General features: G+C 52.4%; 1 protein-coding gene across 1 annotated transcript in view; it reads right to left on the bottom strand.

Annotated features, from left to right (window-relative positions):
- LOC117639915 (WD repeat-containing protein 47) overlaps positions 1 to 26,787 on the bottom strand; it is a gene marked incomplete at its 5' end in the record, with an annotated part of 68,983 nt that overhangs the window by 4,028 nt on the left and 38,168 nt on the right.

Raw genomic sequence — 26,787 nt, 5'->3', positions numbered from 1 at the left:
TTGGTAATCGGTCATCAGGGGACACCGCAAATCGATTGGCAACTTTGCTTGCCGCTCCAGTGGCGCTCCGTTGTCTCCAAAATTTGGCGTTTCAGGCCGCCATGAGGGTGCCAAATTTTGACATTTTTTGGCCCAAATTTTGGCGTGTGGGGCGAGACGGCCAAATGTTTGACATTCAAAACGGAACGTCACTGGAGAGGCAACCAAACTCAACGTAGGCAGAAAGCACGTGCGCCTTGGCTTTTCAGTGCGCGCTTCTGCCCCAACGCGCCAAGAACTGAGGAGGCTACCTCGACTTGAGAGCGCATACAGTGTAAGCGAGCCTCACATGCGCGGAGTAGCGACGGCTCAGTTTCTTCTACAGCCGAGCGATTCAGAGGAGTCGTTTCGTCGCTCTGTCTCTGTCGCACTTACGGGGCTCTCAGTCAGGGAGCGAGAGAGACAGAGCGACAAACGGATCTTCAGAATCGCTCGGCAGTCCGCGGTGCAACGAGAGTAGGCGTGGCGCGCCGTCAAGGGCCGCGCGGTACAGTGGACCAGAAGACCGGTGGAGGCGGTCAAAATCCCGGACGCGTTTTGAGCTCCAGAGTCACTAAACAGGACTCGAACCGAGCGTGTGACCCCACCAATGGACTGCTCTCCGAACGACGAATCCATTGGTGGGGTCACACGCTCGGTTCGAGTCCTGTTTAGCCACTCTGGAGCTCAAAACGCGTCTAGAGTTTGGGCCGGCGGCGCCGGTCTGCTGGCCCACTGCTCGCGGCGTGGCGTTGCGCGGCGGTGACGTCACGGCGTCCAGCGGGTACCTGGACCTGCGGTATCGGGCCCGGCTCAGCCCGGCGCTGGGCCGCCAGGCGGCTTTCTATACGGCACACATGTCATCCACACGCCGAGGCGGCCAGACAGTGTGCGCACACCACCACGCCGCGCCACGCCACGCGGCAAAACCATTTCGCAGACGAAAACGCGCGAGAAAAGAAACGTGCGCGGCCCGGTGCACTGTCTGGTGCACTGTGCACTCGGCTCCGAGGTCACCGCACGGCGCTGCCAGGCACCGCCTGCAGCAGCCCGCCTCATTCCGAAGGGTCGTTCCGTCGCTCTGTCTCTCTCGCACCACTGCGGGACGCTGCGGGACGCCCCATGAGTGCGAGAGAGACAGAGCGACGAAACGTTCCTTCGGAGTCAGGCTGCAGGGCGCCGTCCGCGCGTCGTCAGCGCGCCCCGCGCCCCTCCAGGCCTTCAGCACACGACGGACAAGTGCAAGCAGCACGACGACGGCGTGGAAAAGGGGGGGGGGCAAATCCCCTGAGAAGAAGGGTCGTTTTCTTTCGTGTCGGACCATTTTTCTCCTGCTCACTTCCCACACTGACCCTATCATCACAAGAAAGGGCAGTGCGTTCGCACACACAAACGCACGCGCGCGCGCACACACACACACACACACACACCTACACACACACTCACACCTACGCACACCTACACCTACGCACACCTGCACACACATACACACCTACACACACACACACACACACACCTACACACACACACACCTACACACACACACACCTACACACACACACACCTACACACACACACACCTACACACACACACACCTACACACACACACACACACACACACACACACACACACACCTACACACACACACACACACCTACACACACACACACCTACACACACACACACACCTACACACACACACACCACACACACACACACACACACACACACACACACACACACACACACACACACACGCGCGCGCGCCAACCGGCCGACAAAGCGTTTCCCAGGCACGCCATCCACACTTTGATGACTGCAAGTCTGCCCTCTAAAGCCGCGCGCTGCAGCCGGCGGCCAAGGGATTGTTTCGTCTGAATAACATCAAGGTGGCGGGGCGGGTGGGGCGGGGGCGGGGCGGGGCGGGCGGGCGGGGCGGGGCGGGGCGGGGCGGGGCGGGGCGGGGCGGGGCGGGGCGGGGCGGGGGCGGGGCGGGGGCAGGCCGAAGGGGAGGATGGCTTGGCGCGGACTTTCTCTGCCCCGACACACGATTCGCAGCTTCGCGCGCCGCCGAGCCCCGCTGACGTCGCCCTGACTGCGCCACCAAGCTGCACGTCGCACCGATGCAGTCCACCTGGCCATCAGGCCGGCAGGCAGGCAGGCCGGCAGGCAGGCAGGCAGGCAGCAGAGTGATTCCACGCACTGCGGGAAGGCCTGCCGCCTCCCTGTACGAGAGAGACAGGCCGATACCTCCCCATGAGTGGGAGAGAGACAGCCGGTAGGCGGTAGGCCCCTAGGTAGGCCTTCCCGGGCCTCCGCGCACTGCCCGGAATCACTCTGCAGGCAGGCAGGCAGGCAGGCAGGCAGGCAGGCAGGCAGGCAGGCAGGCAGGCAGGCAGGCAGGCAGGCAGGCAGGCAGGCAGGCAGGCAGGCAGGCAGGCAGGCAGGCAGGCAGGCAGGCAGGCAGGCAGGTGGGTGGCGAACGCCCCACCCCGCACGCGCAAGGGACGAGCGCAAAACGTAAAATGAAGACCTTCAGCAGGCCGGCTGGCTGCCGCCTGCGAAGCCGAGGGTAGGCTAGCCCGCCGAACACGCCTGTGTTGCGGGGCGGCCCGCCCTCGCGTTCGCAGGCGCTCTACCGTGACCTGAGAGGCTGGACTACAGCGATCGATCGCATGCCATTTTTGGCTGTGGAGGGCGGAGAAGGATCACGGCACACGCCATGACAAGCAAGCACACACCGGGCGGAGCGCGGCATGGCGGCATGGCACTGCACTTTGCAGCGCAAAGTCGCCGGCTACTCCAACTGAAGAGTCACCCACTTTGGACTCGCAGTTCCGTCCCTGCACTAAAACAAACCCAGACTGCCGATGACACAATCGCCACGACAGAGGCCCTCGGCGTCGCCGCCGCGCCGCGGCCCCGTCGCCGTCCTCCCCGCACGTCGTTCGCGTCCTTCTTGGCCTCCAGGCGGCGGCGTCCGAGTGAAAGCAAAAACGACTGGCAGGGCTTCGCGCTGCTTCGCGTCGCTTTGCCTCTGCAGACTGATTCCGCGAGAGTCGTTTTCGTTGCTGCCTTCCTCGCACCTGGAGCGCGCGCCCCATGAGTGCGAGGGAGACAGCGCGACGAAAACGACTCTCGGAATCAGTCTGCCGGCTTTGCGTCGGACGCCGAGAAGCGCGCACTTCCGCGGGACGCTTCCGGAACGATTCCGAAACCATTCATCGCTCTGTCTCTCTCGTACCAGCACGGCACGCCCCATGAGTGCGAGAGGGACAGAGCGACGGAGAGCCTTCGGAATCAGCCTGCAGTCTGACGCGCCGCGCCTCGCATTGCCGCGAGACGCACCGCGACGTCCGGCAAGGGCGGGTCCAGAAAAGGGGAGGGAGAACGAGGGGAAGGACGAGGAGGAGGACGAGGAGGAGGAGGACGAGGAGGACGAGGAGGAGGACGAGGAGGACGAGGAGGACGAGGAGGAGGACGAGGAGGAGGAGAACGAGGAGGACGAGGAGGACGAGGAGGAGGACGAGGAGGACGAGGAGGACGAGGAGGACGAGGAGGACGAGGAGGACGAGGAGGAGGACGAGGAGGAGGAGAACGAGGAGGACGAGGAGGACGAGGAGGACGAGGAGTTGGACAATTGCCTTCCTTTGATCCCCACACACAGCCACCTGACATAGGTATGTAAAATCAATACTTTGCCTCACTGTAAGTAAGCGAAACGTCGTGATACTTTGGCCCCTTCCAACCTCAGCAGACTGATTCCGAGAGTCGTTTTCGTCGCGCTGTATCTCTCGCACCGATACCCCATGGGTGCGAGAGAGACAGAGCGACGAAAACGACTCTCGGAATCAGTCTGCAGGCGGCCCTGGATCCGCCACTGGCGTCCGACGCGGCGGTGCGGAGTCTCCAAGTGAGAGCGAGACGCGCAGGCAAGGGAAATAGACGCGCAAGCCGCATTAGCTTACAGTGCACCCGGAGGGCTCTCTTTGCGACGGTGGTGTGCGAAGTGGCAGTTTCCAATCTCGAATCGAATTGAATCTCACGTCGAACAGTTTCTTCCAATCGAATCGAATCTCTCTTCCGGTTCGAATACAGACCGAGACATTCCCACAACAGGGGGGATGGCTTGCTATTACTGCTATTTGTGTTTGTCGGAGCACACTTCAGGAAGAGTGTACTCAAACAAGCACACTTAAAGCAGAGTGTGCTTGAACCAGACACTCTTCAGGCAGAGTGTAACTTGAACGAGCACACCAGGAAGAAAGTAACTTGATCAAGCACACTTCCGGCAGAGTGTACTTCAACAAGCACACTAGGCAGAGTGTAACTTGAACAAGCACACTTCAGGCAGAGTGTAAAATGAACAAGCGCACCTCATGACGCAGAACCGAGGGGTGAATGACTCAGCGTTCTGGTGTACACATGAGTACACGAGTACGGGTGAGTACACCTATACTTTGCTCATAAATTTCGCATTTGTAAACGTTTAAAGGTTTTATTTAGCGTTTTAAAGGACACTCAACGCCAAATCAAGCGAAAAAGTACAGAATTTCACCCTTATTAAACTTGTGAGTACACTGAGTACGGGCAAATTTGTACACATGAGTACACTAATGATTCACCCCTCGCGCAGAACAGAACACTCGATTTTGTGGTGTAACCAAAGGGTGGGTGCATGAGTTTCAACACCCCATAGCGAGTGGCTCTGCGGCTAGTTAGTACACTTTTCAAAGTGTGTAAGCACGGCGCCGAGCGCACTGTGAAAATTTTTGCTGTCAGTTGAAGACAATTTCAAGGCTAATTTTCTTTACAAGAATGTCATCAAAACATTTGTTGACATACTTGTCACGTCCATGCAATAAGTAGGAGCTTTGATGAAAATGTCATCACTTTGTGATGCCACTGACATCATTTTGCAAGTGACGAAAAGGTCGCATCCACGATTTCGTCATAAAGTGACAAGTTTTTACAGTGCGTCGGACAGCGAAGTTGAAGGAGGAGGAGGCTAGGCGCACCCTAAATATTTTTGTACAAATTTTGTACGAGACATCACAGTTTTTTGTGCACACGAACTTTTCATACAAATTTGTACAAAATTTTGTACAATTTTGTACAAAAATGACGAAAAATGTGCAGTTTTTCGTACGAAAATTGTACGAAAATTTCGTGTGCACAAAAAACTATGATGTCTCGTACAAAATTGTACATAACATTTAGTGTGCGGAGGCGCCGGGTTCGATTCCCCACGGGGCTTTCATCGCAGCGCCCCCTCTTTTTTTTTAAACGCCGCGAGAACAATGCGCGGCAAGGCGTTGCGCCGCGTTGCGCCGCGTTGCGCCGCGTTGCGCACACGCCGCCCATTTGCATGGATTATTAAAAGCGGCAAGCGGCGGCGCTCCGAACGGAATCAAAACAAAAAGCAAACTGCCAGTGAAAGTGACTTGACCGGCGGAGTGGCCGGCGGGGCTTGCTTGACTTGGGCAGCGCGAGGCGCGAGGCAGCGGGGCAAGGAGGATGGCCCGTGGGCACTGCGGGATGGGGCGGGGCGGCTAAATCAGAGGCGCCGCCGCGCGGGGCGGGGCGGGGCGGACTCGGGCGGCGCTATGATGGACGCCAGTTACGGGCCGCGGGGCGCGAGATGCCCGCTATGGTGCACTGGCGCTTTGCAAACAAGGAATCGCGGCGCCAGCAGCGCCAGCACGCCAACGGCCAAACGGCGGCGGTAAAAACAACAGCAGACTGATTCCGAAAGTCGTTTTCGTCGCTCTGTCTCTCTCGCACCCATACGGGACGCCCCTAGTGGAGGAACAACATCAAGCCCCAAGACGCCATCCATGTTGGACGACGAAAAGCAGAGGTTTTGGCGCAAATTATTGGACATTCACGCCGAACAACAAAGATTTCACCGTGAGATTTTACGGTCAAATTACACTGCAAAGCCGGTGGTAAGTTTGCTTGCCAAAAATTTGGCAAGCCGTTTTGAATGCCAAAAGTTGGCAAGCTTGGCCCAGAAATATCACCCAGCTTGCCAAAATTTGGCAAGCTTATGAAGATTCCCGACCAAAGCTTGCCAAATTTTGGCATTCAAAACGGCTTGCCAAAATTGTGGCAAGCAAACTTACCACCGGCTTAGCAGTGTAACCGAATAATTTGCCTTTAATGAGAATTTAAGGAGTATATTTCGGATTACAAGGCACTGAAGTGGACACAGGATTTCACAAGTGGTTGCCCCCCTGGGATTTTTCAATAAAATCGGACATTACCGCAGACCCCGTCGATATCGCGTAGTTATTCCTTGCCAGGTAAACAACAAAAACAAAAGTGAGTGTGCTCGGTCAGCCAAGGTCCTCAGACTGTCTGATGAAGCCATTTCGGGGCGATGGAGCGATCCAAAGCGCGCCAATCTTGTTGCTGTTATTGCTTTTTTTTTTTACAGCAAATCGTTCGTTCTGGACCGCGGAACGCGCAGCGAGGGGCGGCGCACGCCTTGCGGTCAAGCAGCCCAGACGCGACGCGCGGCGTGGAGGCGGAGAAAGGCCTTGCCACAGTGGGCCAGAAGACCGGTGGAGGCGGCCAAAGACGCGTTTTGAGCTCCAGAGTCGCTAAACAGGACTCGAACCGAACGTGTGACCCCACCAATGGACAGCTCTTCCAACGAGGAATTCATTGGTGGGGTCACACGTTCGGTCCGAGTCCTCCTTAGCAACTCTAGAACTCAAAACACGTCTGAGCGATTCTCACGTTTCGGGGTAGTTTTGGCGTCTCTGATTTGCCGAAAGTGAGAAATATCCAATTAAGTTTTTCTGATTATTGGGGTCCAGGATGATACTAGAGTTATGGCAATGGTATTTATAGTAAATACCTTGTACTTCCTTCCTAATAACATGAGCCATAAGGTATTCCCATATGTTTTAGTGGGTGTTTTGATCACGGAAATTACGTTATCACGGAAGTTACAAAGTGTGACAATCGGCTTTAACGGCTGATTTGGGCTTGCTGTGGCTTAAAAGTCGTTCCAGGGTCAAATGATACTGTAAGCCCGACATTTAAGCGCAAAATTTTTTCACCTAGTGCTGCTGCAACATTGGGTAAAGGGTGCCACGGAAGTTACAGGTAATTGTTGATACACGCCATTTTATAATGCTCTAGCCCGCTTTGAGACCGTGTTGAGCATCTTAGATTTCCGCGACCCATGGAATTATATCCCAGGGACTCCACTTTGGTGGCTTGTGACATGGAAAGTTAAAAGTTTGGCTTGGGGAGAAGTCCAGAGCTGCCTTTTCGAAATTAGTGTAGTGAAATTGAATTCACGGTGGACATTTTTCGTTGCAGCATAAGTACCTTTGAAAGAAGTCTGGCGCATTGGTCTTCGGTTGAAATTAGCTCGAGACATGCCAAGCTTCGAATCCCCATCGACAGTTGGCAGCATATTCGAACCACACCGCCACACTGGGGGCGGAAAGTTCGAGTATGTTCTCTTTGGACAATCACGGAAGTTACATTTAGGGTATTCCAAACGCTACGTAGACCAATCCAACGAACGTGAACTTTTCGAAATGTGCGCGTTTAGTGGGCAATGGCCCTCCCAAATCAGAAAAAAAAACCCCATGTCGATATCTGCGCTCGTTTGGGCACAGGAGTCAGAAGAAACGAAACTACCCCGAAACGTGAGAATCGCTCGTCTAGAGTTTTGGCCGCCGCCACCGGTCTTCTGGCCCACTGTGCTTGCTCGCTCTTTATTCATAAGGTCGGTCCAACCTCCAGCCGACCCGAGAAATCACCCCGAAAGCGAAGGTCGAATGCTTATGGAGGCGGCTCCGCTCGGCGCGTGCCGTTTAGACGGTGCAGGCCGTGAAACGCCGCCAACCGAACCCGAGAGAGAGAGAGAGAGAGAGAGAGAGAGAGAGAGAGAGAGAGAGAGAGAGAGAGAGAGAGAGAGAGAGAGAGAGAGAGAGAGAGAGAGAGAGAGTAAACTGGGGAGGGAGGCTGGCTGCGTGCGTGTTTTGCGAGTGTGTTGGTACCAGACACGCTGGGCGTGGAATCTCCTGGATTCACCGGGCAATAAACACGTCTAAGCAGACACTCGCTCCAGCGCCGCGCAACGCCACTCCGCCACCGTAAAGAAAAATTTCATTAACTTCCACAAAACTGCTGGACTACCTATATTTTTTTCTCGGTGGGGTTGAATGACATAGCGAATGGGACATCGCGTTCAAACGGCCAGTGCCTGCCCAGCAGGAAAGGCCTTGCCCAGACTTGCCACACATCGTGACTGAAAGGCACTTGCTATGAGGCCGATGATCCACTGTGTTTTTGAAGGCACTTCAGAGTTTTTCGTCTCTGTTCACTATCACCTGGTGCCAAACACGGGCCGCCCCACGAGTGCGAGAGAGACAACAGACACCACTGCAAAGCCGGTGGTATGGTAAGTTTGCTTGCCACAAATTTGGCAAGCCGTTTTGAATGCCAAAAATTGGCAGGCTTGGCCTGAAAATACCACCCAGCTTGCCAAAATTCGGCAAGCTTATGAAGATTTCCGACCAAAGCTTGCCAAGTTTTGGCACTCAAAACGGCTTGCCAACACACTAAAAGTTTAGTACAAATTTTACGTGGTGATGACAATTTTAAAAATGGTACCCTCGTGCATAAAATTGTGCGTGAATTTGCATAAATTTATGCATTTTCACGCATGATATTATGCATATTCCACGTATGCACAAAATGTGGGTAGCACGCACAAAATTCTACCTAAACATTTAGTGTGAAATTTGTGGCAAGCAAACTTTGCAAGCTTTGCAGTGTACCGAGCGACGAAAGCATAGCTAGTGTTCGGAGTGAGTCCGCTGGCAGGCAGCAAGCAGGCAGCGGTTGGCGTTTGGCGCTCCATCCGAAATAACTCACTTGAACGCGTCGCGACGGCGGGACTGCCCGGCCAGCTCGCAACAAGCGCAGTAACAATCTCCCTGCCACTCGCTTCTCTCTCCGCGCCGCGTCCAGCCGCGTCCGGCGAGCCAGCAGTCCGGCCGAGCGATCCAGGAGACTCGTTCTGTCTCTCTCGCACTCGTGGGGCTCTCCGCAAGGGTGCGAGGGAGACAGAGCGACGAACCGATCTTCTGAATCGCGCTCGGCAGGCCAAACAGGATCCTTCATTTCTCATATCCGTGTCGTCCCGTCTACCGGAGCTCATATCCCGTTCTAGCAGGGGATGCGTCAAGCGGGGCGTGGCGAGGCGGGGCGGGGCGTGGCGGGGCAGGGCGGGGCGTGGCGGGGCACATCAGGAAGGCAGATGCGATCACATGCACCGCGCGCCTCTAAAGATACCGGCGGCGGCTCGCGGCCCGGAGCGGCCTGGGGCACTTAGGCATTTATACAGCCCCTTCCTCGCATCCGCTCCCTGGCAAGGCGAGCGGAGCCACAAGGACACATGCGGGCTGCAGCAGGGTGTTCGTGCAGTCTCTCTCTCTCTCTCTCTCTCTCTCTCTCTCTCTCTCTCTCTCTCTCTCTCTCTCTCTCGACCTGCACACAACAGCCAACCTGCCCACTCGGCACCTACCTACAAATGCATCAAAATCATACTTGGCCCCGTAATTCCAAGTTACGCGTATGCATTTGGAAGTGTGTAAGGGAAGGTGGGGTACAATGGGACGCTTTTTTTGTTTTTGGCCTAGATCCGAGACCGTTGGAGCTAGAATGCCGCCCTATAGCTCAAAATGTTCTTTGTTTATTTGTCTATAACTTTTATTTGACCATAAAATTGATTATACGGCATTTTTGATCTGTGGAGACATTTTGCCGAAAAGTGTCATTGTCCCCTTTTGCCCGGGGTGGGGCACAATGGGACAGCCTTGGGGCACATTGGGACACACCCTTAGGAGCTAAAAATAAAGCGAAAGGGGCATTCAAACAATTTTGGGCAAGGTTTTTATCTATTTTTTTCCCAAAATATTTTGAAAAAGAACTTTAAATTCCCGGTTTCCTTAAAAAAAAAATTTCCCGGGGTATGAGGTAACAAATGAAGAAAATGCAGCGTTAAATACAGTAAAAAGCGCAAATGAAATGTTTCATGCCAAAATTCTTGTAAATAACATAATTAACGTATGGCTTGGCTTCATTTAGACATTAACTACAACTAAAACTTGAAAGCCCTTTGATTAACACGTCCCATTGTGCCCCGAACGACACGCTGGACTGGACACGCTCTAGCTCTTCAACCCCAAAAGCCAGAGCGCCCAGACAAGTCTCACTGAACCTCAAAAGACCAACGAACACACTGGTGAACTCGCTACGAACGTGCGACAAATACTTTAAATGCTAGAGGAAAAACAAAATTCTCCGGTCTTGCTAGTTTTAACTCGTTTTTCTTACATTCGCACTTTGCTTCGACCTGCCGAAAGAACGCTCAGTCGAATAAAGTTCCCGCTTTGTGAAACTAACATGGCAACTGCTGGCCTATAATCGAGCGCAACCCGCAGATCCTACGAACACCGCAAGGTGGCTAATTTGACAGTGTCCCATTGTGCCCCGTGTCCCATTGTACCCCACCCTCCCTTACTAAGTAGACAGTTCCGTTTGCAGCGTAGCGTACGCGACACAACCCGTGAGTGCGAGAGAGATAGTCTAAAGACAGCGCAAAGTCACCCTGCAGCGGCCGGCCAGGGATGGGCGGGAGAAGGACAGGAGAAACCGACTTGTCACCGAGCGCACCGACTGCCGTCGGACTGACGGGCCGCGGACGTATCCCTGCCGGCTTAATTACCCTCCAGACTGAGTCGTATTCTCGTCGCTCTGTCTCTCTCGCACCTGTACGGGGCGCCCACGAGTGCGAGAGAGACAGAGCGACGACTCTCGGAATCAGTTGGCTGGCTATCCCAGGCAAGGCTAGGCGGTCCGAATCACGCAGAAAGTTAGACGGCTCCGGCCATTGATTTCTCACTCTCGCTCGTGGCCAGCGGAGCGTCGTAAAAACCCCGCGGACACCTCGGCCAGCGGATACACTGGGAAAACTAAAGCGTGGTTCTGCGCTTGAGGACCTTACGCTCTTCTTGCGAAGCGTACACCTACACACTAAATGTTAAAGTGCTATTGACCATAACTATGTCCACATTTGTGCATACGCAAGCTATGTACAACTTACACAATACACAAAATTTCCATATTGTGCATAAGTATTTATGGAAATTGTACTTAGCTTATTACAAATTTGTGCATAACTTTCGTACGCACAAATATGGCAATAGTTATGTACAAGAAGTCCGGAGGCACTTAGTGTGTATACACACTAAGCGTACACGCCAAGCCACAAGGCTTGGCTGTTACAACCGAAACAACCACAATAGGAGAAAATTCACGCTACGCGAAATCTACTGTAATCTGCAATCACGTGTTACACAACAAAGGAGAGGGGTTCGCCCCGCGCAAAATGGCGTTTGGCCTGGACTCGAGCCTGGACTACGACTAGGGATGGGCACTTAATGCAAATAAAAACCTGATTATGCGGTAAAATTTTGTGGTATTATGCGGGACTTATGCGACTAAAATGGCCCAAAAGTGCGCTTTTTATGCGCAAAAAATCCTTCTTTTCTGGAATAAATGCAAAAAGGGGCAAAAATTGAAACAGAGGGCAAAATGCATCAAAAGGGTTAATTTTTAAACAAACCAAAATGGTCACAGTTTAAATTTTTTATTGTGAATATATTAAAAACTTCGATCAGTGGGAACGCAACCAGCCAACCCTCCTCCACTGACAACCTGCACCACGCGAAAAATTCAAATTTTAACTTGTATTTCTGCTTTAAAACTTCTAAAAACACGATAACCGACCAAAAGGAATAATGTCAAGAATCATTTATAACAGCAAAATGCGCTTTTTGGGTTCAAAATGTGAATTATGCGAGAAAAATGCGTGAATTATGCGCATTATGCGTAAATGGCCAATTATGCGACCATTATGCGATTTATAAATGTGTCAGGCAATGCACCCGGACTCCAAACATATCAAAATTTTTCCATTTGAAATAAGTTTAGAAATTATGCAAAATATGCGCTTGCATATAGTGCCCATCCCTAACTTCGACATCCTCTCCTCTCACGCCTGGCCCTAGCGCTCCTCCACTGCCAGCACGAGCGGAGCACTCTTCTTGACGAGGAACCGGACGGCGCGTCCCGGTCCGTTCCGGGAACACCCTAAGAAGACCGGGAACGTCGTGGCCACGCACAGCAGTGCCAACACTGAAAAACCAAACGTGGTCTACTCAGCGTTAACAGTGGGGGCATTCCAGACCCAATTGGCAGGCCGCGTAGGTGACCACTGCCGATTTCGTTCCTTTTGTGGTCAAATGTTACCTACCACTAGAGTAAGATGACCCTAAATTTTTAAGGTCGAAATATGAATACTTCAGGAGATATCGCAATTTGAAATTTTCTCTGAAATTTCTTTTAGTGGTTTTGAACAAAGTGTCAACTTTTGCGCGAATCCCTCCTGCTTCTTAAATTTTCGACTCAGAAGGTCGAGATCACTGCTCCTTACGTAAAATTCATCAAGGAATCAGAATCCGTCGCCAAAAAGCACCTACGATCGAGTTTAGAGGTCAAAAAGTGGCCTCAAACACAAAATTTTGTTATTTTTGTGCCTAATTTCAAGGCAAAAATGTAAAGGGAAGCGGGTCTAAACATAAACTTCCCAATAGTGGAAAATGTTCCTTTAGACTCCCTCTAAACAGCTGCGGCTCGAAAAAGATGGTTATAGGTCAGGATCAGGCAACACAGCCTTAAAATTAGAGAGCGAATTTCAGTGAATTTAATAAATTATGTTAGCAGTAGGGTGCGTCGATACAGACGTATTTTTGACTACGACTCTTTGTAAGCGCTCTATGTTGATGATTTTTTGGTGCTGATTCCAAAACTGACCTCGGTACTACGATAGGACAACTTCTTCATGTCCCTATTGGGTGTAAAGTGCCAAAAAACGCAGAGTTTCAAGAGTTTTTCTTGGTTTTTGGTCCCGCACACCATCCCAAACTGTCGGGGCGACTGTTGCATGGTCTGTTCGACATCACGTCCACAAAAGACAACTCTTGCAGTGTGGCTGGGCTATCGGACACCTTCCATGTAAGTTCCAGACGTCAATTTTTATGCTATTCTTACTAATTTCTTCGTTATTCTGCCGTAGCTTCACTGTATTTTGACAGAGGTGTTATGTAACCAAATAAAGCAATTTGGCACTGCGACCTTGAGACTCGTGTCAATAGAGCATTCTAGTCGTCCACGATCGAAGAAGTAGAAGAAGAACAAATCTGGAACTCGCGTCGGCAACAAACTTTGCAGACTCCTGCTATTGGACTGGATTTAGAGATGTCCGAGGCGTATATTCTCCAATGCACTTTCGTCTGTTTCAAATACTTTTTAACCCAGGAATTGAGGATATTTGTGGATATTTCTCCTTGAAACCGGGCTCGCCTTGTACTTTCTTCCTTCCCGCCTTCCGGTTTTGTTCTTCTTTTCGTTTTTCAATCGCCAACGACTAGAATGCTGTACTTAAAAGTAAAAGGGAGTTTCTTAAAGGAGTAGAAACACCTTTCCAAGCTAACGTAAGACCTGCAGGCCCAATGCAGGCCCATATAGTTTTCACCTGGCGCGCAGCAAGAGCGGCTGGGGCCTTTCGGGGAATTTCTGCCACTGTAATTCAAAGGGTGAGACATCGCACCAATTTTTGGCGGAACAAAATGTATCACCGAAAAAGGGTGATACTAAAATGTATCACCGAAAAAATGGTCGTACACGCATGTATCACCGAAAAAAAGGTCGTACACAAATTTATCACCGAAAAAAAGGTGAGAAAAGGCGAGTTGGCCCTTGTTTTCCTGGGGAAGTATCAACCTTTTTTCGGTGATAGATTTGTGTACGACCTTATTTCCGGTGATACATTTGTGTACGACCTTTTTTTTCGGTAATACATGCGTGTACGCGATCATTTCTTCGTTGATACATTTGAGTATCACCCTTTTCCGGGCCGAGACAGTTATGTCTCACCCCTCAGAGAGTGAGATGTATCACTATTTGATTTTCAGTGTGCTGACCCCCCCCCCGCTAAAATACTTTGTCATTTAAAAACAGGCAAATTAACGAAGACATTAGTAAGAATAGCATAAAAATTGACGTCTGGAACTCACATGGAAGGTGTCCGATAGTCCGGCCACACTGCAAGAGTTGTCTTTTGTGGACGTGATGTCCAACAGACCATGCAACAGTCGCCCCGACAGTTTGGGATGGTGTGCGGGACCAAAAACCAAGAAAAACTCTTGAAACTCTGCGTTTTTTGGCACTTAACACCCTATAGGGACATGAAGAAGTTGTCCTATCGTAGTACCGAGGTCAGTTTTGGAATCAGCACCAAAAAATCATCAACATAGAGCGCTTACCAAGAGTCGTAGTCAAAAAGTCGTCTATATCGACGCACCCTACTGCTAACATAATTTATTAAATTCACTGAAATTCGCTCTCTAATTTTAAGGCTGTGTTGCCTGATCCTGACCTATAACCATCTTTTTCGAGCCGCAGCTGTTTAGAGGGAGTCTAAAGGAACATTTTCCACTATTGGGAAGTTTATGTTTAGACCCGCTTCCCTTTACATTTTTGCCTTGAAATTAGGCACAAAAATAACAAAATTTTGTGTTTGAGGCCACTTTTTGACCCCTAAACTCGATCGTAGGTGCTTTTTGGCGACGGATTCTGATTCGTTCATGAATTTTACGTAAGGAGCAGTGATCTCGACCTTTTGAGTCAAAAATTTAAGAAGCAGGAGGGATTCGCGCAAAAGTTGACACTTTGTTCAGAACCACTAAAAGAAATTTCAGAGAAAATTTCAAATTGCGATATCTCCTGAAGTATTCATATTTCGACCTTAAAAATTTAGGGTCATCTTACTCTAGTGGTAGGTAACATTTGACCACAAAAAGAACGAAATCGGCAGTGGTCACCTACGCAGCCTGCTAATTGGGTCTGGAATGCCCCAGTGATGTGGTCAAATGAGTGTCATTTTGTCCGCATCAGATGGTGTGGCCATTGCACCCCACCTTACATCACAAACGTGATCTAGCTGTATCAAGCTCCTATCTTTTTACTTAGAGCAAGCATCGCGAAGAACGTGATCTGCACCGCAGTTGTGGTGCCGAGACGACTTACGTACAGCAAGTTTCTTCGTGCGGACAAACCTACTGCACGTTTGGTGACGCGGTCTTTTACATTGTCCGCACTACGCGCACTGAGTCAGGCCGAAATTCCAGACGCGTTTTGAGCTCCAGAGTCCCCAAATGGGACTCGAACCGAGCGTGTGACCCCACCAATCAATTCAACGTTCGAAGAGCAATCCATTGGTGGGGTCACACGTTCGGTTCGATCCCTCTTTAGCAACTCTGGAGCTCAAAACGTGTCCAGAATTTTGGCCGCCTCCACCGGTCTTCTGGCCCACTGTGCACACGTGCTGCGCCGACCACGTTTGGATTTCCGGTGCCAGGCACTTCACCCCGAGGACGTCACTGCAGCCTACCCGTATCCGTCGCGGCGGCGGCAGGTGGAGGTTGTCGACGCTCTGGTGGCGCCCGAAGGCGAGGCCGAAGCCGAAGCGCGGCGGCGGCGCGAGGAGGCCCTGCACGGCGGCCTGGCCGGGCCGAGCCTCGTCCGCGCCGCAGCCGTCCAGGGAGCGCGAGCGCGCGCGGCGCTGGCACGAGCAGGGCGCAGAGTGCTGCGCGTGGCGGTCGCGCCCCGACGGCCGCGCGGCCTGGCTGGCGGCCTGGTTGGCGTGCCGCAGCGCGGGCGCCAGGAAGTAGTAGTCGCGGCCCTTGTTGCCGTGGTGGCGCCAGTCCGCGCCGTGGCCGTGCACGCCGAGGCCCAGCACGCCCTGCAGCGGCCCGTGCCCCAGCAGGGGCCCGGGGTGCCCCATGGCCGCGGGGCTACTGCCTGGTCCCCCTGGCTGCGCTTGTTCGGGTCGCGGTCACGTCACATCACATATTCGCGGGTCCAGAGGCACTCTTGATCGGTCCGTCGTAATCCTGGGGCACTGACACGCACACACACACGCACACACACTTGCGCGAAGCCGACGGCGCAGCAGCGGCCCTTTCTTTTCCCGCGCGCTCCTTCGGACTCCTTCGGACTCCTTCCCCGACGGCGGCGGCTACGGCACTGACCACTCCACTCCGCTGCACCGCCTGCAGACACGCCGCGCCGCGGCTGCCCGTCCGTCCGTCCGTCCGTCCGTCCGCGCGGCCGCCGGACCGCAGACACGCGGACGGCCGTCCTGCCGGACACCGACCCATATTTCTAGGGGCCGTCCGAAAATTGCACAACCGGCGCGCTTTCTATGCACTATGCAGGGGAGGAGGGCTGCGACGCGAAGGGCACAGCAGACGGATTCCGAGAGCCGTTTTCGTCGCTCTGTCTCTCCCGCACTCGTGAAGCGTCTCATATAGATGCGAGAGAGATGGAGTGCCCAATCCGCGACTCTCGGAATCAGTCTGCAGCTGTTTGACGTCCCAAGGCAACTCGGCAGACAGATTCCGAGAGTCGTTTTCGTCGCTCTGTCTCCCTCGAACTCATGGGGCGTCTCGTGTAGATGCGAGAGAGACAGAGCGACGGAAACGACTCTCAGACTGCAGGCATTGTCCGTGCCCTTTCGGCTGCTAACGGCACCGAAGGCATCAATGTCCGCGGTGCGCATCCTGCAATGCAGACTGCAATGCCACGGCCCGGGGCGGCGGGTCGAGGGCGTTACCCAAGCCGCTGCCGGGCCGTCCGGAACAGCATCCAGTCGCTTCCTCGGGGCTGCTTTGGCGTCAGCCGCTTGGCGACCTTAAAGCACAGCCGTTGCGTCTTTAAGGCACAGCCGTGGCGTCCTTAGAGCACAGCCGCTGCGTCCTTAAGGCACAGCCGTTGTGTCTTTAAGGTAGAACCGTGGCGTCCTTAAGGTAGAACCGTGGCGTCCTTAAGGTAGAACCGTGGCGTCCTTAAGGTACAACCGTGGCGCCCTGAAGGCACAGCCGTGGCGTCCTTAAGGCACAACCGTGGCGTCCTTAAGGCACAACCGTGGTGTCCTTAAGGCACAACCGTGGCCTCCTTAAGGCACAGCCGTGGCCTCCTTAAGGCAAAGCCGTGGCCTCCTTAAGGCACAACCGCGGCGTCCGTAAGGTACAACCGTGGCGTCATTACAGACAAAGCCGTGGACGGCTTGAAACGTCCCTGTGGCGACCTCCATCGTAACTGTGACGTCATTGACACAAAGAATGCGACGCGTTGGAGTCAAAATCTCCGAACGCCATGAAGCACTTTTCCGCCAGAGCCGTGCCCCAGCACTCCAAACCATCACGCATCGTCGACCACGTCAAGCTACTCCGCCAACACTATGCATACTTTAGCTGTCACCTGTTGAAGAACATTTTAAGACTATTTTTCCTCACGAAGGTCATCAAACCAATTGATGACATTTTTGTCACGCTCGCGTGCAATGAGGATGGGAGCTATGATGAAAATGTCGTCCATTTGTGAATGAAATCGTCATTAAATTCGTGATGAAATTACCATCATTTCAAAGTTTTGAAATTGTCATCATTTGAAAATGACGAAACTGTCATCGTTTGAAAGTGGCGAAATTGTCATTGTTTGAAAGAAGACTAAATGTCATTAAAGTGATGAAAATGCCATCCAACTCTTTCATCCCAAAGTGACAACTCTCTTTTTTCGGTCAAGTAGTACCCTCACACTCTCCGAAACAAGATATCAAGGCGCCTCTATGAAGACGTGGCTTGGCCGCGCACCCACGGGACAGGGACATTATTATCCCCCCACTCCAGGCGCCTGTCCCGCCCGTCCCGCTCATCGGCAGCGACGACAAGACTCCCGTCCCCCTTCGGCCGTCACAGAGTTGCTTCGGATTTTATGGCCAATCGGCGGGGATAAAACCGGTGGACGGCATTTGTAGCGGACTGGCTGTGCACCGCATTGACACACACATCACACAGCGCCGTGCGCCACGCCCGGCCTGGCCCCGCGGGGGAGGGACGACTGCCGTCGGTTTACATCACTCGTTGCGGACAATTTCCTCTGCTCGATTATAGACGCTCAAACGGTTTGCTCCCCGTTCGATTTTTATTGCCTGCGTCCTGCGAGCTCGAGTGGGACGAGTGGGACGAGTAGGACGAGGATGACGAGGAGCAGGATGAGCACACTTTAAATGTAATACCGTGAAAGGCTGTGGCTACAGCCCTCTTGTAGATTTTCACCAAAATACGCACTAAATGCTTTGTATCATTTTGTACGAGGTCTCAGACAATGTTAAACATACAAACTTTCGAGTGCTAAATGAAATTGGTGTAAAACTGCGTACAAATTTGCACCAAAAAGAACGTATGCACAAAATTGTGTGGCACCTCGTACAAAAGTTGGGAAAGGGAATTCAGTGTGCACAAAAGAAATCGGACAAAAAATATCTACGTATAAGGGACATGCAATGCAAGGAATTTTCAAAGGTGAGTTACAAAGTCCGCTGCAGTGCAGCACGAGAATTTTCACCATAATATGGAGACACTCGGCTGTGAGACTTTTAGAGTGCAGGACGAGCCGGACGGGCAGGACGACCAGGGCTCCGCCGGCGACGGGCCACACCTCGCGCCGTAAGGGGGAAAAACGGTCTAGTCAGGAATTCCAACAAACAGAACAAACACGTCCCGGCGGCAACTAGCGCGGCCTGTGGCGTACTGGCCGACGGCCGCTGCGGTTTCGGAGGAAACTCGGCCAACTACACTGCAGTAAAAGCGACAGCATGCAAATGCCGGAGACATGAGCTAACGAGAGACACTGGAAAACGGCGCGACGACAAAACAAAAACCCAAAACGGGAGCAGAAAATTAGCGATGATGACTCAGCTAGGCTCAACGTTCAACACCCTGCCCATTCCATAAAAGAAAATAACAAAAAAGTGGGCGATAAACTTCTACAAGACATGACAAAAGGTTATAAATATAATTTTAATGGTCAGTTCGTTGAAGAGACTATGTAGCTGAGCAAGTAGCTCTCTTCCCCACCCCAGGGGGTATAGATTGCCACATTCAGTCGCTTCACCGAATAGGTTCCGTTTTTGGTGGGTAAATGCCACCATCCAAACAAGAGAGGGTAAAGTCGGGTAAAGTTGACTATTTTTGGGGCTGACGAAGTGCTGGCAGCAGGAAAAACCCATGAGGGTAAAATTAACCAACCAACGGGGCGAAGACAGTGCGCTTCACCCCCAAAAACCATTTCTTGAAAACAGAAAATTTGCAAGGGATAAGGCAAATTTTCATGGAACAAAGATGATTCACTTCATAGCGAAAGGAAAATTTACGTTTAGGAAGGAACAAGGATAATTTACCCATAGTCAAGTAAAGGTTATCCTTGTCCTAAGTAAGTTTCCTCGTTTCGAGTCGAGAATTCTGTTTCCGGGTTTTAAGGTTTCTTTCTTCAGGCGCGTTTTCCCTGCGTGTTCCATTCCAACAGTGTGCACTCGGCCAAACAGAAGCCGGCGCACGGAGCCTTGCACAGTGCCTACTGTGCGGCGCGCTTAAAGTCGTCTCTGGGCGCGGCCTTCAAGCGCCTGACGACGGCGCAGTGCGCACAGCGAGGTAAAAACCACTGTAATGCTGTCCGTAACCGTCCGGCCACACTTTCTCCCCGGGGTCCTAAAACCGCGCCTATATCGCGGGGCGTCGCATAGCATAGCGTCGTTGAGCCTGCCGAGCGACTCCGAAGAAGTCTTTCTCTGTCGTACTCGTGGGGCGTCCCGTAGGGGTGCGACAGAGACAGAGCGACCAAACGGTCCTTTGGATTCAGGCGGCTGGGAGTCAATCCAGCGTGGACGGACGGATGGAAGGCTTTGGAACCGAAGACAACGTCGTCAACGTCGTCGCGACACAGCCAGCGCGGCCAGCGCGCCAGGGGACTTGGCTTCAACGGGCAGGGCCATTCATCGGCTCCACGGGTCTCCTCGCGGGAACAAGAAAGCCCCGCGAACCTGACTGATCACTACGCTTAAAATCGTGTGTTCTGACCAGTGAGTTCACACAAAATCACGATGCACTCTTAGGAGATGTTGCCAATCAGCTACATTCGACTCTTGATCGCAGCCAATAGTAGCAAACAGACGTATATGAAGCGATACAAATGTTGCAGTAGGTCGTTGCTATTGGTGCATGGTGCATAGCATAGCACGAAACTGAGCATCGTTTTAAAAGGCACGCATTTAAGCGCTCTTTAAACTGAGAACTTTTTATGCAGGTCTTGTGCCTTCCTATGCACGAATTCTAGAATTTGCACACTTGTGCAAAACTATGCACATAAAACTATATAGACATTTTTTGAGTTCACGAGCGTAAGGATAAAATGCCTTTGCATGCACCAAAGCGAATACGTATGCTTAGTGCAAGCACACATTCATTGACAGGAACTCATCAAGTGTGTCCGCACTTGGTTGTCGATGAGATCACTGCTTTTCAACGAATGTGACGACATATATTGTGAGTGGCCTAACAGCCTGGTGCCATAGAGTGTTGGTCTACACTCTGAAAATCTTACGAAGAAATTTTCCCCAACACGAAAGGAACTCCACAATGCGAACGTATTTTTTATTAGTATTACAAAGGGTTGTTCTTTGTATCTTACAATGAAAATAAATACATTTGATTAAGAAGAATGGCTTCGTAGGCTTGCGCCGAAATAACTATAACGCAGCTCAAATTTAGTTGCAAGACGTTGAATTCAAATTCGATTGAATGAACGAATTATTCGTTCAACCTTTTTTTTAGCTAAGGCCAGATTTGTTATTTTTTGCTGCTCCCGCTCCAATGCGCTCTAAAGTCTTCAGAGTCCCGAGTCGCGCTTGCAGACTCTAGACGCGATATTCACAAGTAATTGCGTCCAGGCGAAATTGATCCTAGTGAAAGGGCAGGCAGCCACTTGGCCGGCAAGGCCGCGGTAAAAAGTAAAACAATAACGACCACCCGCCGGACGCCCCGTCTCTGTCGCACTCCAACGGCACGCCCCGCGAGTGCGACAGAGACGGAGCGACGAAAAGCTCAGCAGAGCACTGCAGCGAAACGCCAGTGCACAGCCCTGGGCGACTCGACAACCTTTGCCTCGCCTCTGGCTTGCCTTTGGCGTGCCTTTGGCGCAGCAGCCCGGCGGTTCTCGCTGGAAAAAACGTCAAGACAAAAGAAACTCCGTCGAGCGGCCGATCGCAATAATCATCCAGGAGGGCGGGGGATGAATGAAGAAACGTGAACCACGGGCGGGCATCATCGCGAGACGCGAGCGCACACGGTGCTGCGTGTGCATGTACACGTGCACCTGTATGTACAGACAAAAAAAAAAACACGCACACCAAAACACCCACATACTGAACCAGTTTTTCATGCGAGTTTGGGAAAAAGCAGGAGTACGCAGACAATTCCAATGTCTAATTATGGCGTTTTGGGAAAGTTCGAAAAGAACACCGAAAAGACCCATCTTTCTGCCTGAAGGAAATTTGCTCCCCTGGACTGTGCTGTTCGCTTCCCCATATAACTTGTTCAAATATTGTGCACCCACCTGTGCCTAGCAAACTGATGCCATTGATTCTTCCAGAGGCAAGTGGGTTCCTCTCTTCCCGGAAACAGAAACAGCCAAGCCCAACTGTGCTGAGGAAATTTGGTTTGTCACCTGATGACAATTTCAAGGCTATTTTTCCTTACCAGTTCATCGATCGGTGATAAAAATGTCATCATGTTCTAGTGATGAAAATTTTAATCTGTTCTGGTGATGAAAATTTCATCTCGTACTGGTGATGAAAATTTCATCTCGTACTGGTGATGAAAATTTCATCACGTACTGGTGATGAAAATTTCATTATGTTCTGATGGTGAAAATTTCATGTTCAGGTAAGAAAAATTCCAAGCAAGGTTTTTTTCACCAAACGACAGCAAATTTTCCCTCTGTGATTGGGCGTCTATTTCGAAGGCGAGTCGTCACAGCCGGCGAGCGCGTCTCAGGTTTCCACGAACTCGGGCGGCGCGCGTCAGCGGCCCAAAATGTTTACCCGAGTGCCCGTGTGTGTGTGTTGGCTCGGCAAACTCCTCGCCAAAGCCAACAGGAGATGCACCCCGTGACTCCGTGACCCGGCACGGGACCCGCACGGGCCGTCAGGACGAAGCACGCCACCGCTTTCCCCCAAACGAGTCGGCGCGTATATGAACCCTGTATGCTCTCATGAGCTCAGAAACCGTGACCGAAATGAAGTGGGGTCAACTCGGTGAAACAAACTTGGAAGGCCCCGGTTGTGTTGTTACGCCCCGGCAAAGTGAATTCCACAGAAATGAAAAGTGAAAACTTTGAGGTTAGTTTCACAGGCAAGGTTATTTTCCATATCAGAAATTTGCACTGAATTTTTCAAAACGATAAAAGCAAACGAAACGCTTTGGATTGTTTTGAGTTCAAACAAGTTTTCACACCTTGCCTGCGGCTCTACCTTGCGCGTTTCTAACAGCGGAGCGGGACAAACTGGTGCATAGTGTCTAGCGAGCGCGGACAGCACCAACGAGTTCTCCTTGTTTACTTTTTTATTCCATGCGACACATCTGGACCAGGCCGCACAACGCAGGCCGCTGTACTTTCTGGACCATAATCCCGACGCTGTTCGCAACCGGTCAACGCAAAATTTAAAATTTGACGCAAAAGGGTAAAACTGCTTTTAAAAAAATATTAAAACTTAGGAACAATTATTGAAATCTACAAAGTTCAAGGCTTACACGGATTTAGTGGTGGTATCCTCCCTGGCAACTCATATCAGGATCAGTGGGGAAACTGCTTATCTGGCCACAAAAGCATTCAACTGTGGTCAAAAAAATCTACGAAGTTCAGTCGAAACTATAAACAAATAACAATTGTGAACTCTCCCGCGGAATCTAGAAAGAATCCTCGTAACTTTTCCGTGACTTGTTTGTACGCCCACTAAACACAAATAAAAAACAGTGTTTCTCCATGCTCGCGCTCGGACCGATGCACGTCCAGTTCCACCGCAACTCACATTGCGATTCGGCCGTCCAATCAGCGATACGGAATCGTTACGAGGACTAATCACAGCCTTCTGAACACTGATTCCGAGAGTCGTATTCGTCGCTCTGTCTCTCTCGCACCTGTAGGGGTCGCCCCAAGAGTGCGAGAGAGACAGAGCAATAGGAACGAGTCTCGGAATCGGTCTGCCCGTCCGAAACGGCAATGGTACTCGCGGGGAAAACTTCCAAGCGGTCCGAGCAGTGGCCGTGCATCATCGCGCTTACATAATAACGTGGCACCCGCGCTGGTCGGCCGATACGACCTGCCGATCGGCCCTGCTACACAGGCGCCTCTTGACTTCCAACTTTCTCGGGGCCTAGCGCCGCACCGCGCCGAGCCACGCCGAGCCACGCACGGAGAACAGGCATCGCCGCGGCGGCCGCCGCGTCCAGCCACACGCCGCGTGTCGCCAACACGGCACGGCCACGACAAGCAGGAATGGCACTGACACTATCTCTGACGCCGTCACTGACACAGTCACTGATACCATCAGTGTCTGCTCCTCACATGGTTAATTACTGACGCGGCCTGTCCTCACACCGCATCCATCCTCACACTGTCCCTGATCTGTCACTGACCAGGGGGTGGCAACGGCCTAGGGAGAGCGTGAAGCGATGCTCGCGCCGTCAGTGCAGAGGTTGCGCACTTGTTCGAGATTATGAAAACTAGACTGTGTTTTTCAAAACACTTTGCACCGATAGAAAGGGCTTGAAATTTAGGATGCATTAGGCTAATTGCCCTTCTCGAAACTCCTCCCTTACCTAATATTAAGGTGCAGTAAAAACACCAAAAACCCAAAAATCATAAAATTTAGGAAAAAACTCGAATGCGCCTTGTTGGTGTAAATTATTTTGCCCTTGTGTTCGGTTGAATTGGAAGTATCGGGTAGTCTACTAGGCCTAATGCACCCCAAATTTTGTGCTCTTTCGATCTGTGCAAAGCGTTTTGCAATCAACGGCCTAGATCTTACAATCGAAGCAAAATAAGTAACCCCTGCACCTTACTCGCGCATGGCTTCACGCGCCTCCTAGTCCATTGCCGCCCCCTGCACTGACACAACCGTCCTCACCCCGTCGCTGATACTACCTGACCTCACACCACCGTCACTGACACTGCCCGTTCTGCCTGACACCGTCACATGTCCTCACACCGTCACTGCCACTGTCCTCACACCATCACAGACAGTGCCTGTCCTCACACCGCTACTGACACAGTCCTCAAACCGCCACTGATACTGTTCTCAAACCGCCACAGACACTGTCCTCTTACCGTCACTGACACTGTCCTCACACCATCACTGACAGTGCCTGTCCTCGCACCGCTACTGACACAGTCCTCAAACCGTCCCTGACACTGTCTGTCCTCACACCGCCACTGACACTGCCCCCACACCGTCCCCGACGTGGCGCACGCGCGTGCCGCAGGCGGGGTTATGGATGGCGTTGGAGGGTGGACGCGACAGACGGACACGTGTTGCTGACGACACACGTGCGGGAAGGCGACATGAGCGGCGACAGGCGGACGCGTGTACCTTTCGCGACGCGGAGGGTGGACGACCACGTGTAGCGGACGAGGAGGGGGTACACGAGTAAAAGGAAAGAAAACAACACTGCAAATCCATTGGTAAGTTCCTTGTCGCCAGCCAATCCAGCGGCACTCCGTTCTAAATGCCAAATTTAAGCCTCCTCAGCCCGAAATGCTCTCTAAGAGTGGCAAAATTTGGCACTCTGGCGTGGCCATGGCACGAGTAGCGAACAGTTTGCACACACCATTAATTTTATGGTCTCTGCGGCGCCTAAGCCATCTACACCCTGTTGTGGCAACAACAAATCATACCGTTCGGAAAGTTATGAATTTTAAAAACCTTAGAATCCAACTTGCCTTTACGCCGCCCTTCCGAAGGACTTCATTCATTCATACCGAAAAACTATCCCGTAAAGGGTATACTAAACTGAACGCCTTTGTTTCGCCAGTGTACCGCTGCAGTTTGCAAAGTGCATCGATTACTCGGTGCATTTCGGAGCACACACCTCTTCCTCTCCCAAAGCCCTCAGTGTGTACACTGTACAGCAAACATTGCATCGCTGCCTGGAGAGCACACATCACCTGCAGCGCAGGCAGAACGCACAGTGGGCCAGACCGGCGCAGGCAGCCAAAACTCTAGGCGCGTTTTGAGCTCCTGATTCGCTAAACAGGACTCGAATCGACCATGTGCCCTACCAATGGCTTGCTCTCCGAACGATGAATCCATTGGTGGCATGGTTGGTGGGCTCACACGTTCGTTTTAAGACCAGTTTAGCGAATCTGGAGCTCAAAACGCGTCTAGAGTTTTGCCCACCTACACCTGTCATCTTCGTCTGGCCCACTGTGCGCCGTCCGACAACAAACACACCCCTCCCGCCAGAAAGACGCAGTCGAAGGAACTGGAGCGGGGTCCGGGGGCTCTGCTCGTGGATCAGAGATACCGAGAAAGATACACTCGAGGAGACTGACTCCGAACAGTGCTTTCGTCGCTCTGCCTCTCGCACTCTGGAGGCGTCCCGTTGGGAGGTGCGAGAGAGACAAGAACGAAGATAGAATCGTTCGGAATCAGACTGCAGATAGATCCATAGTTGGCACCGCGTTTCAATTAACGCACCGAGGTGGACAAAGAGAGGGGAGAGGGAGGATGGGAAGGGAGGGGAAGGAAAGGAGGGGAGGTGGGGGAAAGAGATGAAGAGCGAGTAGCACGTACCAGAGAGTTGACGCCGTAACGAGAGAGGCTGGACGCAAGGCGAGGGGAAAGGGGAAGGGGGAGGGGAAGGGGTGGGGAAGGGGGCAGTGAGCCGGCCGAGACAGTCCGACGCTCCGTGCGGGCAGCGCGGGCTGCGCCGGAGAAATGCACACGCATCACGGTCCGAGGCTCTGACTCCGAGCCTCCGAGCGTCCAAGCGAGCCTTCGCGAGGCGACCGGGGACAATTTTCAAAGCCGTTAGAAAAAGCGGGCGAGCTGCAATAAAAAAAGAAAAGGGACACACAGTATGTACATGTAGTTTACGGCCGCCGACACACTGCCAAGCGCGATCGCAGCGATAGGCGCCGTCATCTTGTTGTTGTTGTTGTTTGACGCCGTTTCGCGACGACTTTGCGCGTAGTCGCGGTGCAGCCACGCCCGGCGGGGCGTCACGCGTGCATTCGAACGGCATTAGCCGAGCATTTTAATTGCCAGGACGTCGTCTGTCTGTTTGTATGTTTGTCTGTCTGTCTGTCTGTTTGTCTGTCTGTCTGTTCGTCTGTCTGTCACTCCAGTGGCCCGGCTTCCAGCGCGCGGCGCCCCGCTTTTGCCACCGTTGCTGGAGGCAGAGGACAGCTTGGCCGGCATCCCCTGGCCGGGCCGCGGCCCCCCTGTGGGGCGTGGCGTGGCGGGGCGCACAGTGGGCCGGAAGACTGGCGCCGCGCCGGTGGCCAAGACTCTAGAAGCGCGTTTTGAGCAGCAAAGTCGCTAAACAGGACTCGAACCGAACGTGTGACCCCACCAATGGATTCCTCGTTCGGAGAGCAATCCATTGGTGGGGTCACACGTCCGGTTCGCCTTCCATTTAGCGACTCTAGAGCTCAAAACGCGACCGGGATATTGACCGCCTCCACCGGTCTTCTGGCCCACTGTGGGGCGTAG

Source organism: Thrips palmi, unplaced genomic scaffold, assembly GCF_012932325.1.
Source record: "Thrips palmi isolate BJ-2018 unplaced genomic scaffold, TpBJ-2018v1 HiC_scaffold_12, whole genome shotgun sequence".
Classification (NCBI taxonomy): domain Eukaryota; kingdom Metazoa; phylum Arthropoda; class Insecta; order Thysanoptera; family Thripidae; genus Thrips; species Thrips palmi.
The sequence above is the reverse complement of the archived record's forward strand: the minus strand, read 5'-3'. Positions and strand labels throughout refer to the sequence as shown.